The sequence below is a fragment of the Peromyscus californicus genome, unplaced genomic scaffold, assembly GCF_007827085.1.
Source record: "Peromyscus californicus insignis strain IS unplaced genomic scaffold, ASM782708v3 Scaffold_12__1_contigs__length_115047231, whole genome shotgun sequence".
Taxonomy (NCBI): domain Eukaryota; kingdom Metazoa; phylum Chordata; class Mammalia; order Rodentia; family Cricetidae; genus Peromyscus; species Peromyscus californicus.
The window spans coordinates 17,776,082-17,799,064 of NW_026294413.1; positions in this window are offsets into that span (position 1 = coordinate 17,776,082).

Here is a 22,983-nt window from a genome sequence, read left to right on the forward strand (position 1 = left end):
TTTATTTTTTGCTTTTTAATTTAAAATATTTTATTCATTTCTATTCATTTCTATCTATTATGTTTAATACATTTGTCTTTGTTTTCCTAGAAATTATACACCACTCAGGATATAGATCTTGACTTGGTCTGTTCACTCGTGTCTACCAAAGATGTATAAAAAGTTGATCAGCATAAAGGGGAGTCAAATGACTCTAAAAAACTAATGTATATATTCTTGAAATGCTCCAGTCTGTCTGCAGCTTCACATATTTCATAAACTGTCTCTTCAGCATATCTCTTTTAGTTCACTCTTTCCACAACCAATACTTCCCTTTAAGTCACTATCATACTGAGAGTTCATGATAACGGGCAACATAACAGAATCTAGAATCAACTGAGAAATGAGCCCCTGGGAGTGTTTACAGGGATTATCTTGATTGTGTTAACTGAAGTGCCACTATGTGCCCATTGTGAGTATTGTCATTCCCTGTCTGGGATTCTGGACTACATAAGTAAGGAAAAGGAATTGAACACTAGGGATCAACCTCAAGATCAGATATACCAGTCTTGGGCATACCCCCAAAGGACTCTATAGCCTATTGGAGAAATATTTGCTCATCCATGTTTTTTAGTGTACTATTCATAATAACTAGAAGTTGGAAATAACATAGATGTCCATCAACAGATAAATAGATAAGAAAAATGTAATATATTTATACAATAAAATATTATCCCGCTATTTAAAAAAGTCTTTAAATTCTTAGGAACATGGATGGAGGTAGAAAAAAATCACTTTGTGTGAGGTAAACCAGATGTCCTAAGGTAAATATTTTAGGCATTTTCTTATATGTAGATATGAGTTTTTATGCCTTCAACAGGCATATTACAATCCTATACCACAGAGGTAAAGCATAGAGTAAGGGACTGGTGGTGAAGGAAGGTATCTCCCAAGGGAGGCAAAATAGAATATATAGTTATGCACATACAGTGGGGAGACCGTAATGACATAATTAAATGGACAGTGGAAGGGAAGTGGGGGTATGGGAAGGAATATGGAGAACAAACACAAAGAGGAATTATGGGGACATACAGAAGAAACCTACTACAGTAGAAGCTTCTTAATATGCAGGAGAGAATGTAGAAAGATTGTGAGAACCGGAGGGGATGGAAGTCACCAAGGAAGCAGTCACTGATGCACATATGACTCACAAAGACTCACAGAGGCAATATGGACTCTGCCTACACAGGTCTATGCCAACTGTGGTCCCAGCACTGAGAGGGGAAGTAGACACAGGTTCACATCCCAAACCAAGAAGCTCTCTCCTCTTGACAATCCACAAAGAAAAAACTTAGTTTTTCTCCAAAGGTATCTCAGCCATATATAAGCCAAACTTAAGGTCAAGGCCCATGCCTAGCAGTAGACAGTTCAAATAAAAGGAACTCATGAAGTCAACATAAAATGAGTGGTATTTTTCATCTTATAATGCTTCATTTGGTCATCTTTTAACTCACCTATCGTACTTATATATTATGACCCCACTCATTCTTTAAAGTTTGTATGCAGGTTTCTCATGCTTTTTCTTTCTTTCTTCTTTAAATTGGCTGTTTATTTTTTAAAGAGGGAGAGAGAAAGAACTGTGAAGTTCTATCAGTGATGAACGGTGAGGAACCAGAAGTAGATGTGGGAAGGTAAACCCTCATAGAAATATATTTCATGAAAAATACATTAAATAAAAGAATATAAAATGAGTTAACTAAAAACTAAAACTGAAAAAAAGAGATACTCCTGCTCTAGGCTCCTGAGTAGCTTGAATTTACAAGCTGATTCTATAAAGCCTGCATGTTCATTTTTATTCTAGTACCTTCAATTTTATTCTGTAAGTGTCCCCTACCTCCCCATCTTACCACATGATAACATTTTGGTGTAAAATCATGTTTGTCAGATCTTCACTCATTTAGCTTATAAAATCTCCTATATTATTCTAATTCATTTATTTATTTGTGTGTGTTTAAAAGTATGTGGGTTTATGTTTGTGAAGGAGTGTATAAGTTTGTGGTGAGTGTGTGTGTGTGTGTGTGTGTGTGTGTGTGTGTGTGTGTGTGTGTGTGTATGTGGTTATGGATGGATATGTGTGGCTGTGTGTGTATACGTATGTGTTCATTTGTGTGTGTGTGTGCATTTATGTAATCACACTTCGGAAGAGGCCAGAAGTTGACATAGGGTGTCAGGATTTGTCACCTTCCAATTTCTTCATTTAACCAGGAGCTTGGCTAGGATATTACAAGCTCCAAGAATAACTCCTACCTTCTCCCTGCGCATAACTGGTTGTTATAGGTGCCATGTGGCCATGCCAGGCTTTTTATATGGGTGTCAGGAACTAAATGAAAAACCTCATGTGTGAAACAAGGCCTTTGAACCCACTGAGCTTTTGCTCCAGCCCCATAATCTGTTACATTATTTCATTTTGTTCCTTAAAAGTAAGCAAATTCATTTTTTTGATTGATAGTTCACATATACACTCCAGCTCCTAAAGTAGTATATGCCATATGGCAGATAGTCAATATTTTAGGAAATAGAACATTATCAACCAATATTGAATGAGATTATATAATATCATTATTAACATTAACTATATTATGAAGATAGTAGTATTGCTACATGAAGTTTCACTTTTTATTCTAGAAAACTGGATAGAATGTGTACACACTAGAATTATATGACTGTGCATACATCATTAAATGACAGGATTTTAAAGCAATTCCAGTAAACAGAAGGATTGCAATTTACAAACTAATATAGGAAGCATACAATATTCCATATGCCCATGTCTCACTGTTACTCTAACTGACTTTTTCTGATATTCCAACACTTAGTCAAATTAGGCTGAAACTCAGTGTGTAGTCTTACTTACAGTGGTCTCTGATGTGTCTTCAATTCAGAGAAGATGAAACCTGATGCCAATGTATTGCGTGATCCTCTGAATGAGAGATCAAACAATCCTTTGAGAACAGTCACCTTAGAAGCTTCCTTCACATTTTCACACTGTCGACGAGCCACAGCAATTTTACTCATCTCTTCAGTGTTAATCTGATAAAACATTCAGTTCCATAGCACAGGCCATAGAATCACTTATGCCTGACATCAGCCAACTGGAAGATTGTCTCATAGACTTATATACACAGTCCCATGTGTTATGGTTTAAGTAAAAACTGACTTGCAGATTCTCATTTCTCAAATAACCTATTACACTGGAGAATTTCAGAACACCCTATGGTGTAATGCCTAACAGGCAAGAATATGTTACTGGAGACATGCTTTTAGAGGCTATGCTTGCCCCAGGCCATTCTTTCTGTTTTGTGTCCACCATAAAAGCAGTAGCAGCATTGACCCACCTTAATGTTTTGCCTCAACAGAAGTGTAGAAGAAAATGGAATCAAGTATTATAGACTCTTTAAGTTGTTTATGTCAGAAACTGTTTCTCCACATTAAATCCAGACAATATTTGTGTTTCATGTCTATAGCTGGAGTTTCTCTAGTCCCACATAGCCCTACAGTCTCTGTTACTCTGGTCGCACCCAGCCCTGTGGTCCCAGAGCTGCTTATAAAATAATCACTCAGAGGGTTAATATTATTTACAAACTGTATGGCCTATGGCAGTCTTCTTGCTAGCTAGCTCTTATAGTTTAACTCAACCCATAACTATTAATCTATATATCACCTCATGATCTGTGGCTTTACCTGCATCCTATTACATGTTGCTCCTTGGGCAGCAGGCTGTCTCTCTCTACTCTCCTTTCTTCTCCAGAAATTTCTGCTTGGATTTCCTGCCTGCCCCTAAGCTACCTTGCCATAGGCCAAAACTGCTTTATTTATTACCAATGGGAGCAAAACATATTCACAGCATACAGAAGGACATCCCACAGCACTTCCTCTTTTCTATTTAATCAAAAAGGAAGGTTTTAACTTTAACATAGTAAAATTACATGTAATAAAACAGTTATCAAGAAAGAATTACAGTTACAATATCTAGTTTATTTGACAAAATTAGAAAACATTCTACCATCTATCCTCTATTTGTGAGTCTAAAGTTTTATATCTAATTCATCTTTTATCATGACTAAGGAAAATTCTAATTCTAACTATTTAGTCTTCAACTACATAAAAGACCTCAGAAGGATATAATATTACATAAGTAAACAGGAAGTGCTTTGTAAACAACTTCCAAAAATCTAGAATGACAGAGACATCTGGCTGACTGGACAGTCACCCAATGTTCTTCTGTAATGTTGGGGCATCTATCTTCAGCCTATAGGCCTAGAGATTTTTAGTCACTTCTCTCTGTGTCATGCAGAATGTCTGGCAGTCTCCTCTGTGAAGCAGAAACCTGAAGGACCATCTTGCCTTGTTTTGGGAAAATGTAGTGGTCATTTTTCCATGGGTCTTGCATGTCCAGTCTGTGCAACATACTGTCAAGCAGTCCAGGCAAAAGCAGTTCTTTACCCAGCAGGCCATTTTGTGTGAAGAAGATGAACTCTATATAGAGTGTCTTTGATACCTATTTTCCTCTTTGAAACAAATCTGTGCTGCCAGGAGCAGACAAGTCTCATTGTCCAGAAAGTCTAAGTTTTTAAAACATTTTAAATGCCATAGTCTGTAGACCTTTGAACTGCTTGAAGATTACCTACCTAATTGAAATCTATCTATCTATCTATCTATCTATCTATCTATCTATCTATCTATCTATTTATATACCTAAAAGACATAACTTCTTAACTAACATGACTAAATTTGAATATTAATTTGGATTTCTTAACTACACATTATATTTTTAAATGAGTTGTATAAACATAATACCTTAAGCAAGAGTAAAAATTCACACACAGTATAACAAAATTAACTTTAAATTTGTATCAATAAACTAAAATCCATAGCAATCTAGAACATTGCTGGGGATGTTATGAATGTGTTGCTCTGATTGACTGATAAATAAAGTGCTGATTGGCCAGTAGCCAGGCAGGAAGTATAGGCGAGACAAGTAGAGAAGAGAATTCTGGGAAGAGGAAGGCTGAGTGGGGAGACATTGCCAGCCGTCACCACCTTGAGAAGCGAGATGTAAAGTACTGGTAAGCCACAAGCTATGTGGCAACTTATAGATAAATAGGAATGGGTTAATTTAAGAGATAAAAACTAGCCGGGCGGTGGTGGCGCACACCTTTAATCCCAGCACTCGGGAGGCAGAGCCAGGCAGATCTCTGTGAGTTCGAGGCCAGCCTGGACTAACAAGTGAGTTCCAGGAGAGGCGCAAAGCTACACAGAGAAACCCTGTCTCAAAAAACCAAAAAAAAAAAAAAAAAAAAAAAGAGAGAGATAAAAACTAGATAGCAAGACGTCTGAGCCTTTATGCCAAACAGTTTAAATAATATAAGCATCTCTGTAGAGATTTGTCCTGACTGTGGGGAAGGCAGGACCAGAAAAACTTCAGCTACAGAACATTTCAAACAAGTTGTTGCTCTTTAAAAGTAGATTCAATAAACTACCCTTTCATCCTATCATATCTATATCATATCCCTATAGCAGGAATCTTAAAAGTTCTTATTAATAAAATCAAACCTGAGGCCAGTTATTGGAGTAAACACCAGAAGAGCAGAGAGACAGAACAAGCCACAGCTAACATCACCTGGCCAACTTCTCAGCTGATCTTGTTTCCTCAGACTGGAAGCTTCTGTGTCCTCATAGCTGAATGGCTCTCAGCTGAACTGTGCTGCTCAAAACCTAAAAGCTTAACCAGCCAAATGCTTAATCAGGCCAAATGCTTCTAGTTTCTGGTCCTCACGCCTTATATACCTTTCTGCTTTCTACTACCATTCCCAGGGATTAAAGGCTCGCTTTCTGGGATTAAAGGCATGAGTCACCATGCTTGGCTGTATCTTTGAACACATGGATTTCTTTCATTTTTTTTTTTTTTTTTGTGGCTGGAGAGACAGCCGTGGGTGCTGGGAACTGAACTCTTATAGTTTTGGTTGTAAGCCTAGCCTTTAAAAGTAGATTCAATAAACTATCCTTTCATCCTCTCATATCTATATCATATCCCCCCTTTTTGTTTTAGACAGAAATTGACTATGACCAATAACAATTTGGAACCAACCCCTAAACAAAGGCAAACATCCATAATCCATTTTTTGGGGGAATGTGAGCATAGTTTTCTATGCTACTTCCTGCTGATTTGGGGCACCAGTAGTCTTATGGGGACACAAAGATAATTTTAGGAATATGGTCAAGTCCTAACTGGAGTAGTCTGTGAGGCTGTATTCTCTGAGCCAGTTGCCTTGAAGCTGATTTGGATGTTGGATCATCTGGAGACTCTCAGGGGGTCTTTGTTGATTGAACCATATTAACCTGGAAGGAATCCACAGCTTCTCATCTTCTGTGGAAATAAAATCAGAACCTCTTTTCCAAAGCAACATATCCTTAGACATAAATTTTGAAATCAAAATGATACCTTTAAATATATATATATTGGTTTGACTCAGCAGCCTTTACAGTCAAATATCTCTGTCCAGGTAAAAATCTGAAAGACAACATAATCCAGACTCTCTGTGTAATTTCCATCTTTATGTGGCTTATTATATTTTTTATATATTATCATTTAAGACTTTATTTTTATGACTATGTCATTTCTCTTCTATATCTCAAGCCTACATATCTTTTTACACAAATTGTAAACTGCTTAGGATTTTATTACATCTGAATCTGTCTCTTTGTGAATCTATAATTCTTCTCTGACCAGGAGAGATTTTTAAACTGCTAAACTATGCGGCTAGGACCAACATGCAGCCTTGGATGCTGACTCTGACCACCTCAGCTTCCCAACATAGTAGATATATGACTACCGCCAACTCCAGGAAGCAGTGGTTCTATGGTTCTGTGTCACAAACAAGCAGTGTATAGCCTGGAAACTTTTTTTTTTGTCTGTACTAGCAAAAGCTAAGTCTGCCAAGCAGCATGCAGCTTGGACCAACAAGATGAGAATCTGCCATGCTGCACCCAAGTCGCTCTATACTAGTCTGCATGAGACATCAAGTAGGAAGCTATTTTGGGCTCTGTTTTAGAATCTCTTATTAAGTTCTCTCAGGCTTTAGGTGGAAACTTGAACCAACATGTTGGGTAGTCAAAAGTTTCTCAGGAAGGTGTCTCAGGTCCCACCTGGCCCCACAGTCCCTCAGCTGCTTATAAAATAATCATTCAGAAGCTTAATATTAATTATCAATTGTATGACCTGTGGCATACCTCTTGCTAGCTAGCTTTTACAGTTTAACTCAACCCATAACTATTAATATGTATTTCCACATGTCCTGTGGTTTTACCAGTCTGCTGGAATGTTGCTCCTTGGGCAGTAGGCTTGTGTCTCCCCAGACTCTATCTTTCTCTTTTCTGTCTCACTCCTTGGATTTCCCACCTGCCTCTAAGCCGCCTTGTCATAGGCTGAAGTAGCTTATTCATTAACCAATGGGAACAACATATATTCACAGCGTACAGATAGACATCCCCTAGCACATGTCAGTCTGGTTACTAGTCAAACTGGAAAAGGATATTCATTTTGTACCCATACAGAATGCAAGAGTTGTTGCATCACCAAGGCTTCTACCAGTATTTCAAAGGAAATGAAACATTGTCAGACAGGTAATGTATTACAGAGTTGGAGTTACTATGAGGCAGCCTGACATATGATAGTGCATGAAGCTGTTAGGCTGAATATAAAACTTCAGTGGAGAAGCAAGGATACTGTTTATACCAGAAACACAGTATGGTTACCTAGACAATCAAAGGAATTGAGTTGAGCTAGACACAGAGAGAGGTAATGTGAGTTAAAAATAAAATAGTCTTAGGGGCAATTATAATCAGTATCTTGAGATTTCAGATCAACACATAACATAGAGCTAGGGGATTTACTGTTTGTCCAGCTGATTCCAGTCCTGCTTTGATCAAATTCTAATTTATTATTAATCTATACTTCTTTTTAGAATGGTAAAATTTATTCTCTTTCAATCTGTCTTAGAATTACATTTTGGAAATATGCAACTTGTTTTTTTTATTTTGCAAGGGCTCAGATTTAATATTTGGCTTGCATCTCTAAAGAGGCATGGTTCTTGAACTTCTAAACAGTGGTAAAACTATTAAGACTTTGGGACTTTGGAGATAGATGGACTAAATGCACTATGATATTAAACCATGCCTTTGTGGAACAGAGATAGAATGGTGTATATTAGTTATTCAATGCCCTCCATATGTTTACATGTAGAAAACTTAACTTCCTACCTGGCAGCAAATTGGAGGAAGTGATAGAAAGATTTACAATCTGTCTGGAGAGAGTGGGTCACTTGAGTCATGCTGTTCAAGTCAATACATAATCCTCAATCTCCATATTCTTTCTTAATCTTGCTTCATGTGGAGTGTAGTCCCTGTCCCATTCCTCCACTGCAATGATCTTTTGTCCCACTGCAGATGCAGAAGCAAATGAACCAAGGACTGTAAGGCAAACTCCTGGGTTTGTTGAGCTAAGTAAATCTTTCCTCCTTTTAAATGGTTTCTGTCATGCATTCTGCCACAAAGACAGGAAAGCTAACTAACAAAGACAGGTGTCTGCAAGGAGCTAAGTGAGTGAGAGTCTTATTCTGATCAGCCAGCACATAACAGATAACCCGGTCCTTCTCCTCATGCACCCCTGGATAGGTTCTGGATTGGCTTCTGTCTTACTCTATTATCTGTCTTGATACAAGACTCCCAAACTTTGAGCTTTCTTAGAATAAAGTATCAGACATACAGATAGAACATTAAATATTTTCCATCACTAAAGTTTTCCTTGATAGATAAATGTAGTTCTTACATGCCACATAAAATCCACCAATTTGTTTGGTGAACAGATTAATGTTTAAATTGCTAAGATAACTGCTCTATACTATCTATATTACACAATTTTGGTTTGTGGTACACTTTAACTTAACCATTTTATTAATTGATTTTCTTTTCATTATTATAGTTTAACTCAACCCATAACTATTCATCTATGCATTGCCACATGTTCCGTGGCTTTACTGGTCTACTGGCATGTTGCTCCTTGGGTGGCAGGATGGTGTCTCCCCAGACTCTGGCTTTCTCTTTTCTCTCTCTCTAATAACTTCATTATTAGAAGATAATGTTTTATTAAAATTAAGCAAGAGGGGAAAATACTTAAGATAGAAAACTGTATTTTGGCTCTTTTTTGAGAAGACAATCTGTTATAACATGGAAGACATTGCTTAAATTTCAGGGAACAACCAGGAAGAAAAGATAAATCTGGAAATAAATTATAATCAAATTATTGCTCAAACATCTCTCTAGTGACCCAGGATTCTGATGTAAGCCATACATCCAAGAGGTTCTACAGACTCCCAGAATAGCAGCATCAAATTTGGACTAAGTATTCAAACACATGAGCATATGAGAGACACTTTGTCTACAAAAGTAAATATCAGTCTTACTTGTCTTAAATTTAATACAATAGACATTTTTCAGGCAGTTCTCCTTAAATTTTTTTAGTACTCAAAGTATTTCAGATATCAAGATGGCTCAGTAGGTAAGGAGTCTGGACACCAAGGCTAATTAACTGAGTTGAATCCCATGAAAAACATAGTGAAAGGAAAGAAGCAACTTCTGCAAGTTGTCCTCTTACCTCCATATGCCTATGATAGCACGCACCTACAATTTCTAAAAATATACATAAAGCTACCTGGTGTGCTTTTGCTAATATAAAAGTTGTCCTGACTTTCCCATTTACCCATCGAGTCTGCATTTAGGTAAAGACACATATTTCATTATATTCACTACTTTATTGATTTATTCTGATCATAAAAGCATAATCAAGATAGCTAACATATATTTGCATAGCATAAGACAATGTAAACCAAATAATATTTATTATAGAACTTCTGCCATCCGAATTTTGAAAAAAATAAACAATCTTGACCATAACATCAGACATTTTCATAGAAATAAGTTACTCTAATCCACTGACTTCACCAGTATTTACATTCTGCCAGCAAGGCACAGTAACAAAGCACATTGGGTTTTGTATCATGGAACCTGAGTGTTAATATACAAAACTGAAAATTGAAGTAAATTATTTCAACTCTCAAACGTTCATTTTTGTTCTAATATATGGCATTAGAGTCCAACAACAAAGAACTCTAACGAATTAAAAAATTGTGTAAACTAATCCACATCATGCTTCTTCCTAGTAACTACTACTGCATAAAGGCTGCCAGTCTTAACTGTTATTATAGGCCACATGCTCTAGTTTTGAGAATAAACTTTTTAGAAGGCTTAGAAAAGAAGATAAACACATATTAATGTTTCCTGATGGTGAACTATTTGAATGCAAAGCCAGATTATACTTCTCATATTATATTAAATTTGGAGGTGATATTGACATATAGGGAAAAATTTAAGATCATTTCTTATGAAAAAGTAAAAAGTAGCTAAGGGTTTCAAATCAAGGGAAATTAAGCAAAGGGAAAATATCAGCTATAAAGTGAGTGTCTTTTTTGAGACTGGTATGTAATACAAAGTGAGGATCTGAAGAGTCTGTGACTATTTAAGATAGAGGATGAAATGATCGTATTCGGAAGTTTTCCTGTGTCCTGCCCAGTCCTGCTGCCACTTATAAAATAATTACATAGAGGCTTATATTAATTACAAATTCTATGGCCTATTGGCTCAGGCTTCTGCTGTGGGATGTTCTGTATATTAAATGTGTTGCTCTGATTGGTTAATAAATAAAATACTGATTGGCCAGTAGCCAGGCAGGAAGTATAGGCAGGACAAGGAGAGAAGAGAATTCTGGGAAGTGGAAGGCTGAGGTAGAGAGACACTGCCAGCTACTGCCATGAGAAGATGTTAAGATACTGGTAAGCCACGAGCCACATGACAAACTACAGATTAATAGAAATGGGTTAATTTAAGATATAAAAACTAAATAACATGAAGCCTGTCACGGCCATACAGTTTATAAGCAATATAAGTCTGTGTGTCTTTACTTAGTTATGTCTGAGTGGCTACCGGACTGGTGGGTGAGAGAGATTTGTCCTGACTATGGGCCAGGCAGGACCAGAAAAACTTGAGCTACAGGCTTCTCACTAGCTAGCTCTTACAACTTAAATTAACCCATTTGTATTAACCCATATGTTGCCACATGGGCATGGTGTTACTGGTCTGATGGCATCTTGTTGATCCTTGGGTGAGGCAGCTGGCATCTCTCTCAACTCCTTTCTTCTCTCTATATATCTTCTTGGATTTCCTACCTGTCTCTAAGCTGCCTTGCCATAGGCCAATGCAGCTTTATTTATCAGCGAATCAGAGCAACACATATTCATAGACTACAGAAAGATACCCCACAGCAAATGATTTTCTCTCCTCCAGATTTACATGTAGGACAATATCCAAGCATTGTGCCTTTCCCAGTTATTCTTTGGTGTATGCTTAGACCCCTTCTATGCATTTCATCTTGTCACTGTGTGAAAAAGACTATAGTCATCTCCAATGGCAAGATGGATGCTCTAGTTCTATTCTATTCATAGAGATAGCCATGGAAGTCTATTGTAGAGAACTCCTTACATGCCTGAAAAATAGAAATGGTGCATTGCATTAAGAATATTTCTATGGCCATGGTTTCCATGTTAAAGACTAAAGGATATATTGCACATATTTCAAACTATGTATGAAAACTTCTATGGTTTTTAAAAGTAAAGTTCTAAAAAAGCACAAATGAGTTTGATTATTTACATATTTTCTATGGTAGCCTTTATGCCACATGGTATAGATGTATAATTTCTGCAAAACTCTGAACTAATAGTTTTGGGGACTTACCATCTAGATCCATTAAAATAAGAGATTTGCAATATTTGGTTTTAAAGACCTGTAAGTATGTAAATGGGGGATACAATCCATGCTGATATTTGATGGTGTAGTACTCACACTGAGGCACTGTGAATAAGAAATAAAGATTAAATGAATCTGTTGAGTGTGTAAGTTCATAAATTCAAATTAGGGACTAGGGAGATAGATCTGAGTCAGAGGACTTACTGCAGAGACATGGATAACATAGTTCAAATTCCCAGAAGCCATGTAAAAGTGAGTCATTATGACAACTAATTATACCTATAGAGGTACACTGTGGGTAGGGGAGGCAAAACAAGAGGATCATTCGGGATTTAGCTGGATCATCTGGTTTAGCTTTGGGGACAATGACAGATACAATGTCAAGGGAACAAGGTGTGGAGTGACATAACTCTAGATCTCTGTGTCATCCTCTGAGCTCTGCATGTGTGCTCAAAAGAGCTGTGATACAGGACATTGCTTCATAATCTTTAGGGGAGAATTTGAAACTGAGTTGCAATGAACCTCTTGTTCCAGAGAAATGAAACTTCTATTTCTTTCTTGGTTTCAGCATTGCTCTGAAACCCATGTTGTGTAGAAAATTCATCTCATAGTATTCTTAGTGCCTGCTTTCTCTGGCTGGTGTCAACTGGGTATACACTTTGAAAAGACAGGGATAAGGCAATAGGAATGAAATGATGATTATTCTGGGTATTCTGGGAAAAATTATAAAGTCTTGTAACACTCTACAAAGCAAAATATTTGCTATATAGAAGCATCAGTGACATTTTTCATTATTGTTTGCATTTTTAAAGTTTCTTTTCTTTTTTTTTTTGTTTTTTAAGATAGAGATTTTCTGTGTAGGCTTGGCTGTCCTAGAACTCACTCTGTAGACCAGGCTGGCCTGAAACTCAGAGAAATGCCTACTTCTGCCACTCATGTGCACAGCAGTCAATTTTCACAGAGACTCTCTGCCCTAGCATTAGCCTGGGTTGTTTAGGGATATCCATGTGGACCCCTTTGGCCAACAACTGAAAGGGATGTAACCCAGTCCCACCACAGGAAACCTTGCCTGGCTATAAAAGATGTCTAATTCAGACTCCTTATTCTCCATTACTAGGAGTCCTATCTAGGGTCACCCTCATAGACTTTAGGAAGTTTTCCATTGCAGTAGATTTCCACACTGCCCCCCAAATGCCTCCTAATTACAGCTGTCTCTCCCAACACTCTCTCTCTGCATCTGCCTCACCTGATTCTCCTGCTCCTGCTCCCAGCCTCCCCCAGTGCACCTAAAAAAATAAATCATATTTCCCCTTCAAAAAGAGATCCATGAGTTTCCCATACAGTCCTTCTCTTTACCTAACCTCTCTGGGTCTGTGGTTGTAGCTTCATTGTCATTTATTTAACAGCTAATATTCACTTATTAATAAACACATAGTGCCTTAATTAGGGTTTCTGTTGCTGTGAAGAGACAGCATGACCACAGCAACTCTTATAAAGGCAAACATTTAATTGGGGCTGGCTTACAGTTTCAAAGGTTTATTTTTTATCATCATAGCAAGAAGCATGGCAGCATGCAGGCAGACATTGTGCTGGAGATGGAGCTGAGAATTCTATGTCTTGATCTGCAGGCAACAGGAAGCAATTGTGACACCAGGTGTAGCTTGAATATTTGCATTTTTAAATACCATGTTGCAATTATTCAGCAAGACAATTCTGGGACACCTCTGCACCTTAAGTAGGGCTGCAGAGCCTTTATACATGCCTTCATGTCCTTTTCCAGCATTATTGCTTTTAATCAGAACTGTGCATTGTCACTGAGGCTGTGGTGTACTGTGACAATCACTCACATGGGTTACTGTTGAAGTAAAGCACAAGGTTTTACTGAAGACAGTAGTTACATTAGAATACTTTATGTCAAACTCTGCAAGGCATTGATCAAACTGTTGAAAACTTACTGTACTTCACAGAACTGTCATCAGGAAAGTTGACCCTAGATAAAATGTCTCTCCACTGAGCACCTTCCTTTTTCTACTTTAGATGAGATTTGAAGGAAATAGTATTCTAAAGTAGTTCTCTGAGGATGGATAATTCTATTTTAAACATTTTTAGATCTTTAGACCCAGCATAATAATTATTCTGTGATTTTTTTCAAAAATTGCTTATTGATGTGAGATGTAAAATATCATTGTAAAGAATAAGCAGCTTAGAAGCTATGGAAAACAGGAATGTAAAAATGTCTGCTGGTGATTTACCAGTTTATGATTCTCCCTTTGAGAGAGATTGTTTTAACAGGAAATACAATTCAAGAACATTCTTCTGCATAAAATTCCTGGAACTTAGGGTACTAAAGGCCTTAAAATGTAGCCATTGCAAGTTAGAGGTTACAGATGCCTGAGAAGTTAGGAGAAAGATTCAGAGAATGTGTCTGTGACCACAGATGCTACAGCACCTTCATCCTGTCATATGTAACAGCACAAACTCATTTGCAAATAAGAGTCAGACACAGAAAGCAAGTTGCCCAATGTCAGATCATTGTTAAATACCAGAAAGGAGCCAACCAGCCGAGACTCAGACTGTGTTCTTAACTATTAAGCCATTCTATTTTCACTATGTGGAAACATGGTATGCAAATTAGTGAGTTAAAGAGATAAGAGAGGATGACATTTCTCAAGAATCTTACTAGTATAATAAAATAGCCTTTGATCTTGACATATCAGAAAAGAATCAATTGAAATCTTTGGGTGCCATTTCCTTTTAGAGCGAGAAGAAAAGCCTACCCAGAGGAGGTCATACTTAAATTGAAATTTTAAGGGTTAAGATTGTGGGCACAGGAAGACGTAAGTGTAGTCTTATGAATAGTGTATTACAGGAAACAAGGAAACAAAGACTATGCGGTACTTATATATTGTTGACTTTCAGATCCTGAGTTTTATTTCCTTGTCAAAGTTTAGATTTATTTTTTGGGGAAAAAGGCTTTGATACTTTTACATGAGATACGCTGTCTATGGCTATCAGCACAAGTGACAACAGGGAAAACAGTCCAGAAGACAATGGTTATTTCTGAAATAAGAGAAAAATAGAGTTGCCTGAGCCCAAGAATCAAAATTTCTATGTAGTAGGACTCTCATTTGGCAAAACAGTGGCTCCCCATTCTCTTTAGTAAATGTCTTGTAGGGACAGATTTCTTGTGCTCAGAAATGATTTGTGTATAGAAATTTCCTTTGTAAGAGCCAGAAATTACTGTATATGTCTATAATGCTAATTTCTAGAGAGACTGAGGCAGGAGAATTAAGGATAGTGTGTGCTATATAGCAAAACATTATGGGAGAAAAATATCAAAATGTTTCCATTGTAGACTCCATTTCTAAGATAATTTTAGTAGTGGAGAAAAAGGATGTTATCATATACTATATTGTTTTATTTATTCTCAAGTAATGTAGTGACACATGTAGTTAAGAGGACAATAAAAAATATGAAACAGTGATTGCAGTCACAGCAGGTAGGCAAAGCACTTGAATGAAGGGCATAAATGGGTAAGAAAAGACAAGTTTCCAAGGGCAGGCTTGTGTTTATGTTTTGATAATAACAGGACTAGGTAAAAATCAATACATGCAATAGATTCTTCCAATAGACTAAACTCTTCAAGGAAGATAGGGCCCTGCCTTTAAGATGTGCTGTAGAGATAATAATAATAATTGTGTAGCACATTACACTACAGGTTAAAATTGGAAAATTGAGGGTTTTATGCTATTTTCTGTGAAGAACAAGTGAAATGGGTAATCATAAGGAAGATTTTTAAGAATACAGATTGAATTCTGATACCATTCTGGCAAAGTAAATAAATGAATAACAGCATGGATTGATTTGGGAGGCAGCTTTAGTTAAAGTGGTCATTTTCAGGGCTTTGGGATGTCATGTGAAAGATGCAACACACACATATTCTACAAGTGCTATAATTTGTATCAATAATACAGATCTCTGACTCAGGTTTAAGTGTTTCTCTTTCTCAGCTTGCTGTACTAGAAGTCATGGGACATTTAAAGAGGTCAACTGAGTAAGATGGAGCATTTCCAGTTCTGGCTCCAGAGCCAGACCACCCGCTCTGCTTCTGACACCATTTAGTAAGCCATATCCTTGACCTGGTGATTCTGTCACAATGCACCATGCATGGGCAAAGCACAAGATGTGTAAATAAAAATAATTTAATAAGAGAAAACATGTGAAGCCAAAGAAAGGAGTTCAATCAAAATTTGTTCACTTGATATAAAGTTGTCTAACTCTTAAAAAATTCCAATTAACCTACCACAAATATTTATATGTTGTAAAGTTCTCTTCAGTGGAATTGATAGAGCAAAAGAGTGTCTCTTTGTTTATGCTAAAATTCATTAAATTAAAAAAAATAGTGAATGTGTTTTGTATCATTATACTATATTATAAATAAATGACTATTATATTATTTACCACACCTTGTAAATACTGTTTGTATATGAAACAAACTGGTTATTTTTGTTAATTTTAGTATTAAATTGAGAATAACCATTTCCAAAATCATGTATTTTTAATTTTTTCTATCTAGCTACATCAACATTCTAAATGTTGACTTCATCAATCATCCCAAATCAAACTAAATCTTCATTGGAGAAAAGAGATTTTCAGTAGACCCAGCCCAGTAATAATTATTCCAAGCACTAGAATTGCTTCATTCAGTGAAACTTAAATCTATCTTACTCTAATTAAATACAGCTACTTTGGCTTTCAGTTCAGTAGGCATTCATTTTTTGAAAGTGTAATGATCGTTTTATGCAGAATACATGATATTAGGTCACCTGCCAGCAGTCCTTTCTCAAGTTACCTAATTAGCATTCCTTTAAGCTATATATTGCATAATTCCAAGACTTGCATCATTAATTTTTCTCCCTCCTGCACATATTGCATATTTTTCTACACACTTTTTGGCTCTCGGCCTTTGTAGAAAAGTTCAATTCCAGTCAAATACTACATGAGCTACTTTTGTGTTTTAAATTTTATCATTCTCATACTCAAATCAAATGTCAACTATTATAACAAATAGGCTAACCATTTAATGAGTTATACTTTGTATCCATGTATTATCACTTTATTTGATGGAATAAGCTGAAAAGGTCTCACGATACAAACCAAAGCATTGGGTTTACAAATGTCTACAAGAGAATTTGAAAGACGATACACGAAAAGGGAGGCGCTCTTCTTCCTGTGGTGTGACAATCTGCTTCCTTTCTCTCGGTTCTGCTGCTCCCCAAGACAGCTCACCAGGGACCTCCTCTACTGCTGTGGATGTGTGTATCACTCACTGCTGTGTGTAATATACTTCCTTTACAGCACTCAAAATGTGGTACCTTACTACTATCTTCATTTTCTCTCCTGCGGTCCTGCAATAAAATACTTAAATAACAAACTGGCACCGTAATCCTACAGAGTCAGTAGACATGGTAATTGTTAGTTTTGCTTCTCTCTACTGGTCATTTAAACCTTCAGAATTGTTTGTAACAAAAGCATTCCTTTTCCATCAATGATTCCTTATAAAGAAAATCATTCCCAATTGTTTAAATAATACTATCCCCTGTTTTTCTGTCTTCACTATTACTTTACTCCCTTCTCATATTTTTATACCTTTAATATCACTAACTTTCAACTTAAAACTATTTAGTTAGTTACTGAGACAATTAATATATTCCATTTTTTCTTTTGACATTAGTTTTACAATATGATAATCCATGTGTCTTTTATATTTAATACAGAAGGAAAAATGACAAAATGCAAATTTATTACCTGCTTAGATATTTTTTTATAGTACTGTTTCCATCAGAAAAATGTACCCTGCTTATGAGGCCATAAGGAAGTTGAAAACTTGAAGTAATTTTTGTTGTGTTACACATTTCTGTATTAACCAATTCTTTTTAGTGTTACAGGATAATCTCTAAAGTTATGTTGTGAAAACTTCCCTAGCACATAATTATTTTCAAGATAGGAGGTCTGTTTATTTTCTTCTCAATCCCAAAAAGTTCCCATAGTATCTGTCAAAATACATCCTCCAAAATGTTCATGAGTTTGAAATATGATTTTGATTTTCACTGGCTAACTATTCTATATATTAAAGTAACAACAGATAGATTCTTAAGGTAACAGACATAATGCAAACTCATATAAAAATTCAAGCTAAATAGAAAAACAAAATATTTGAAGAGCAGAATGCAAGAAAAATCAGGTATATTGTATAGGGGAGACAATCTTTCCAACATCATTTGAAATTTAGGTGACTGATCACATAGTTCATTATTTAATATGTTTTGGAATTTTCCTACAATTGGAATCATGAGTAAGAGGAAAATCTTTGATACAAAATCTGTATCCTTGTCATGAGCAACCAGAAGGATACAGAAAATGTCTGGTGAGGATTCTCAGAAATTGCTTCTTTCTCATTTGCTCTTTCCTTTCTAACTGTTAAATATAATATAATATATACATATAGAGAGAGTATCTATCTATACATACATTAGATAGATGATAGATAGATAGATAAATGATGATAGATGATGATAATGATGAAGATAGATAGATAGATAAATGATGATAGATGATGATAATGATGAAGATAGATAGATAGATAGATAGATAGATAGATAGATAGATAGATAGATAGACAAATAAGAAACATATATTCTTTTCTATATTTTCAACACTTTTCAATGAAATTTGTATAGATTTGATTGCTTTTCTGACTGGAAAAGTTTTCATGACCTAGTGAGACCAAGAACTATGTCAAAATTAGTTTTCTATTGGAATAAATGTCATTTATATTTTGTACCAATAATTGAACTCTTATAATACTGTTTTTATGATTCTTCACTTTACAAGTAAAATTCTACAACTTAATATCTATTTTTAAATTTGTTAATTCTGCTTAAAATTTTATTTCATGTTTGATCACTTCATAATATATATAATAAATACAAAATTATGAGAATTTCAATTGTTACCTGTTAATTTAATGTTCTATACTTAGCTATACTTATACTTATTAACTGCTTTGATAAACATTTAAATGAGTATACAAAATTTTGTAGAATCCAAGAGATTTTTTTTTAATTTTCCTCAAAGAATATTTTATTTCACCATCCAATAACTATATTCATTTTGGTGTATATTGGGACAATTGTTAGTGTTTAGGCATCTGTAGACTTAGTCTCAGTAGACTTGACATTATTACTCCTTTGCCCTTCCAAGATTCACCTGAGAGCAGTAATGTTGACTCATTTCCCACCTCCTCAAACTTTTAAATTTATAATTCTTATCTCCTCACAAGACTGGATTCTGAAATGTACTTTGAATCCATCACCATTTTCTAAGCTGTTGATTTCTGTTCTTCCCCTTTAGGCATTTGAAACATGTATCCCAGAAAAAGTGTTGTCAAATGTCATGTTCGTTTCTCTGGGGAATTTATCCCTTCATGCTCTACTGCGTTGTCTGCCTCGGAAAGCAATTTTCTTCTCTCTACTACTCTAAATCTCTAAAGTCTTTGATAGACCCAGACACTATTTACTTTTATATTAGATCTTTTAGACTTTTTCCCATGCAGCATATCAGCAAAGCCTTGAGAGGAAATCTTGTAGAAGTGCCTTATTGAATGCCACCCATTGCCTTGTGATTCCTCGGATGGGAGCTTTTAAGTAGATCCTGATATAATTGGTCAAGATGACAGGTTTTTTTTTTCTATAATTTTATTGTTTGTACATTGTTGCTTGCTTCATTTATTTGAAGCAGGGACTCTCTATGTAGTCTCACTCGGCCTTGAGCCTTGAGTTATAAAGCTCCAGAATGAGCCCCTACAATACTGAACTTACACAGTTTTGTTGTCCTTTGGCTAGTGATTTTGGCTGTGCTGGAAAGTAAATTAGTATATCTAAATACATTAATGCTAATTTTAATACAAAAGAAATTTCTAAATAGATAAATTTTACAGTAGGATAAATAATTTGCTGTTATGATATTGTATTTATTAAAATTTTACATATTCTCAACTCATTTCATTATGCAAATCATGCTATGCAAATCCAGAATAATTATTCTCTAATCTTCTCCACTGTTTAATTATCTAATTTACAACATGTACCTGACATTTGATTATACAGAATTATGTGATGTTTCTATTTCTTGAATACATCAGTGCATTAAAAATAGAATATTTGAAAACAATCTTTTAATTCTTTCATCATGTCAACATTTTGATCATTTATTTTTAAAAGAATGAACTAAGATACTCAAATAATTTAACACCTTTATGTCCAATGTAGTATTATCTGAATCTTCACAATATTGACATCATATTTTTGCTTTATGTAAATGATACATTTATTTGCAGAGAGGTGTGGAATGCCAGGACTAATTATAAATCTCACAATGTACACACATATACAAGTGTATATATATATATATATATATATATATATATATATAAATTTCAAATATTAAAGATAATTTTTAAGTTTAATTAGTTTAAATTTTAAATGCTACATATAATTTCCTTTACACGCTACTATTATAGTGCAGTTTTACTAAATATTATCTAAATGAAACTATTTTTTGATAATTCAAACTGAATTTACATATTTAAAGATTAATTTTTAATGTCTCTATTTACATTAGAAATTATTAAATTCAAATGCTTTTGAAAAATCCATCAACACAATTTTATGCAGTATTTTATAAATTCATAGAACTATGCTGCTTGATTTATAAATACAAACTTTAATACATAAATATATTTTGTCAAGTTGTTGTTTTTTTACACTTTAAAATTTTCATGTGTGTTTACATGATGATCTTATCCACCTCTACAGCTTCCCTCCAAAAACATTTGGTCCCACAAACATATTTCCTTCTTCACAAACCTGTGTCTTTATTTTGTTTTTACTTTAACCCGCCTGAATCCAATTAGTTCTGTCCTTAAGTTTGTATGTAATAAGGAGTTTTCAGTAGAAAACTTATCAGTGGTCACACATATCAGAAATAAAAGGTTGCCCTTCCCCGGCTTCCATCACTCATCAATAGCTCCTCAGTTAGGGATTGGGGCCTAAGGATCTGCTCCCTACTGCATGCTAAAATTTTATTTTATTTTTTATTAAAAATAGATTCTTTTCTCTTACAGTATATCCTCGTTATAATTTCCTCTCCCTCTACTCCTCCCAGTTCCTCCCACTTCTGCTCTTCTTCAGATCCACCTCACTTCTGTCTCTCATTAGAAAAGAACAGGCTTCCAAGAGACAACAATCGAACATGACAGAATTAAATATAACAAGATGGAGCAAAAACTATCATATCAAAGCTGGACAGGGCAAACCAACTGTAGGAAAAGAGTCCTTCGAGCAGGCAAAAGAGTCAGAGACTCACTCTTTCTCATGGTTAGGAGTTCCAAAATGTAAACATATATATATATATATATATATATATATATATATATATATATATATATATATATACACATATATATATATGTATATATATGTATATGTATATATTAATATATGTTATATAATATATATATATATATATATTAATTGGCATTTACTGTGAAAAGGCTCTCTGCTGGATGCTTCAGTGTCTGTGAGCTCTTTTGTGCTTTGTTGGTTGATTCAGAGGGCTCTGTTCCCCAGGTGTTCTCAGTCCCCTTCGACGCTTACAATCTTTCTCCCTTCTCTTCTGTGGGATCCTTGAGCTTGAGGGAAGGATTTGATGGGGGTCTCCAATTTAGACTCTCTCCACATAATGCAACTGCTTGATTTTGTAAATGTAAGCACAATTTCTGTGAGATTATTGTGAAACAGCCATGTTATGCTGTAGATGTATCCAACCTTCTTATTAAATAAGAAACACAGAACCAATGCAAAGAAGAAAGCCAAGAGGTCAGAGCTAGGAGCTAAAACCTTACCCTTCCTCCTGCGGTGGTCCTACCTCTCTGAACCAGAGCTACCCCTGTGTTAAAGTCTTTATATAGAGTTCCTGTCCTGCCTTCTCATTGGTTGTAAACCCAACCACATGACCGCCTCCTCACGGCCTGTCTGTATAGGCCTCCAGGTTTTCCATGATTGGTATTAAGATTAAAGGCATGTGTATCCAATAATGACTGTATCCCTGAACACACAGAGACTTACCCAGCTCTGCCTACTAAGTGCTGGAATTACAAGCGTACACTACCACTGTCCTGCTTTCCTATGGCTTGCTAATAGCTCTGACCCCCGGGCAACATTATTTATTAACATAAAAATAACATTTTAATACAAATAAAATATCACCATATTTCCCCTTTTCTATTTTAGTAAAAAGGAAAAAAAAGAAAAAGCTTATAACTAATATAAGAAAAACTATATACAAAAGTACAATAACTATATACAATATATACAAGTAATAAATACCTAAACAATGTCTAGTCCGTTTGTATTTGACAAATTCAGAGAAAATAATTTCATTATCTATCCTATTTTGGTAAGTCCAAAATGTATCCTAATTAATCTTCAACTATAACTAACTAACCTTCAACTATAACTAACTAATCTTCAACTCCCTCAGAGACCCAAGAAGGAAATAATATTAGCTAACAAAAATAAAAACAGGAAGTGCAGGCAAGCAACTTCCAAAAAATTTGTGAGTTGACAGAAACAGCCAGCTGTCTGCACAGTCACCTGAGGTTTCTCCAAAGTGCTGGGGCATCATCTTCAGCCTATAGGCTTAGCATATCTGACAGACTCATTTGTGAAGTAGGATGTACACAAGGTCAACAGTTCAACCTCACATTGAGTGAGAGTAGTCCATGTACCAGAAACACCTGAATTCCACTAGTGTCATGTCATGATTCAGGATTTTAAATTCTGGAAATTGTTGATGGTTTTTTAATTCAGCTGTCCATTCTTCTTGGCTGTGTATATATGGCTTCATCTCAGCAGCCCATTCTTCTCCATATCCCTCTATCAAATGCCAGTCTACTATTGAGAGGCGTGAGCTTAGTTACTCTTCAAGAATAACTGTTTCAGCTGCTGTTCCATTGCACATCAGAGG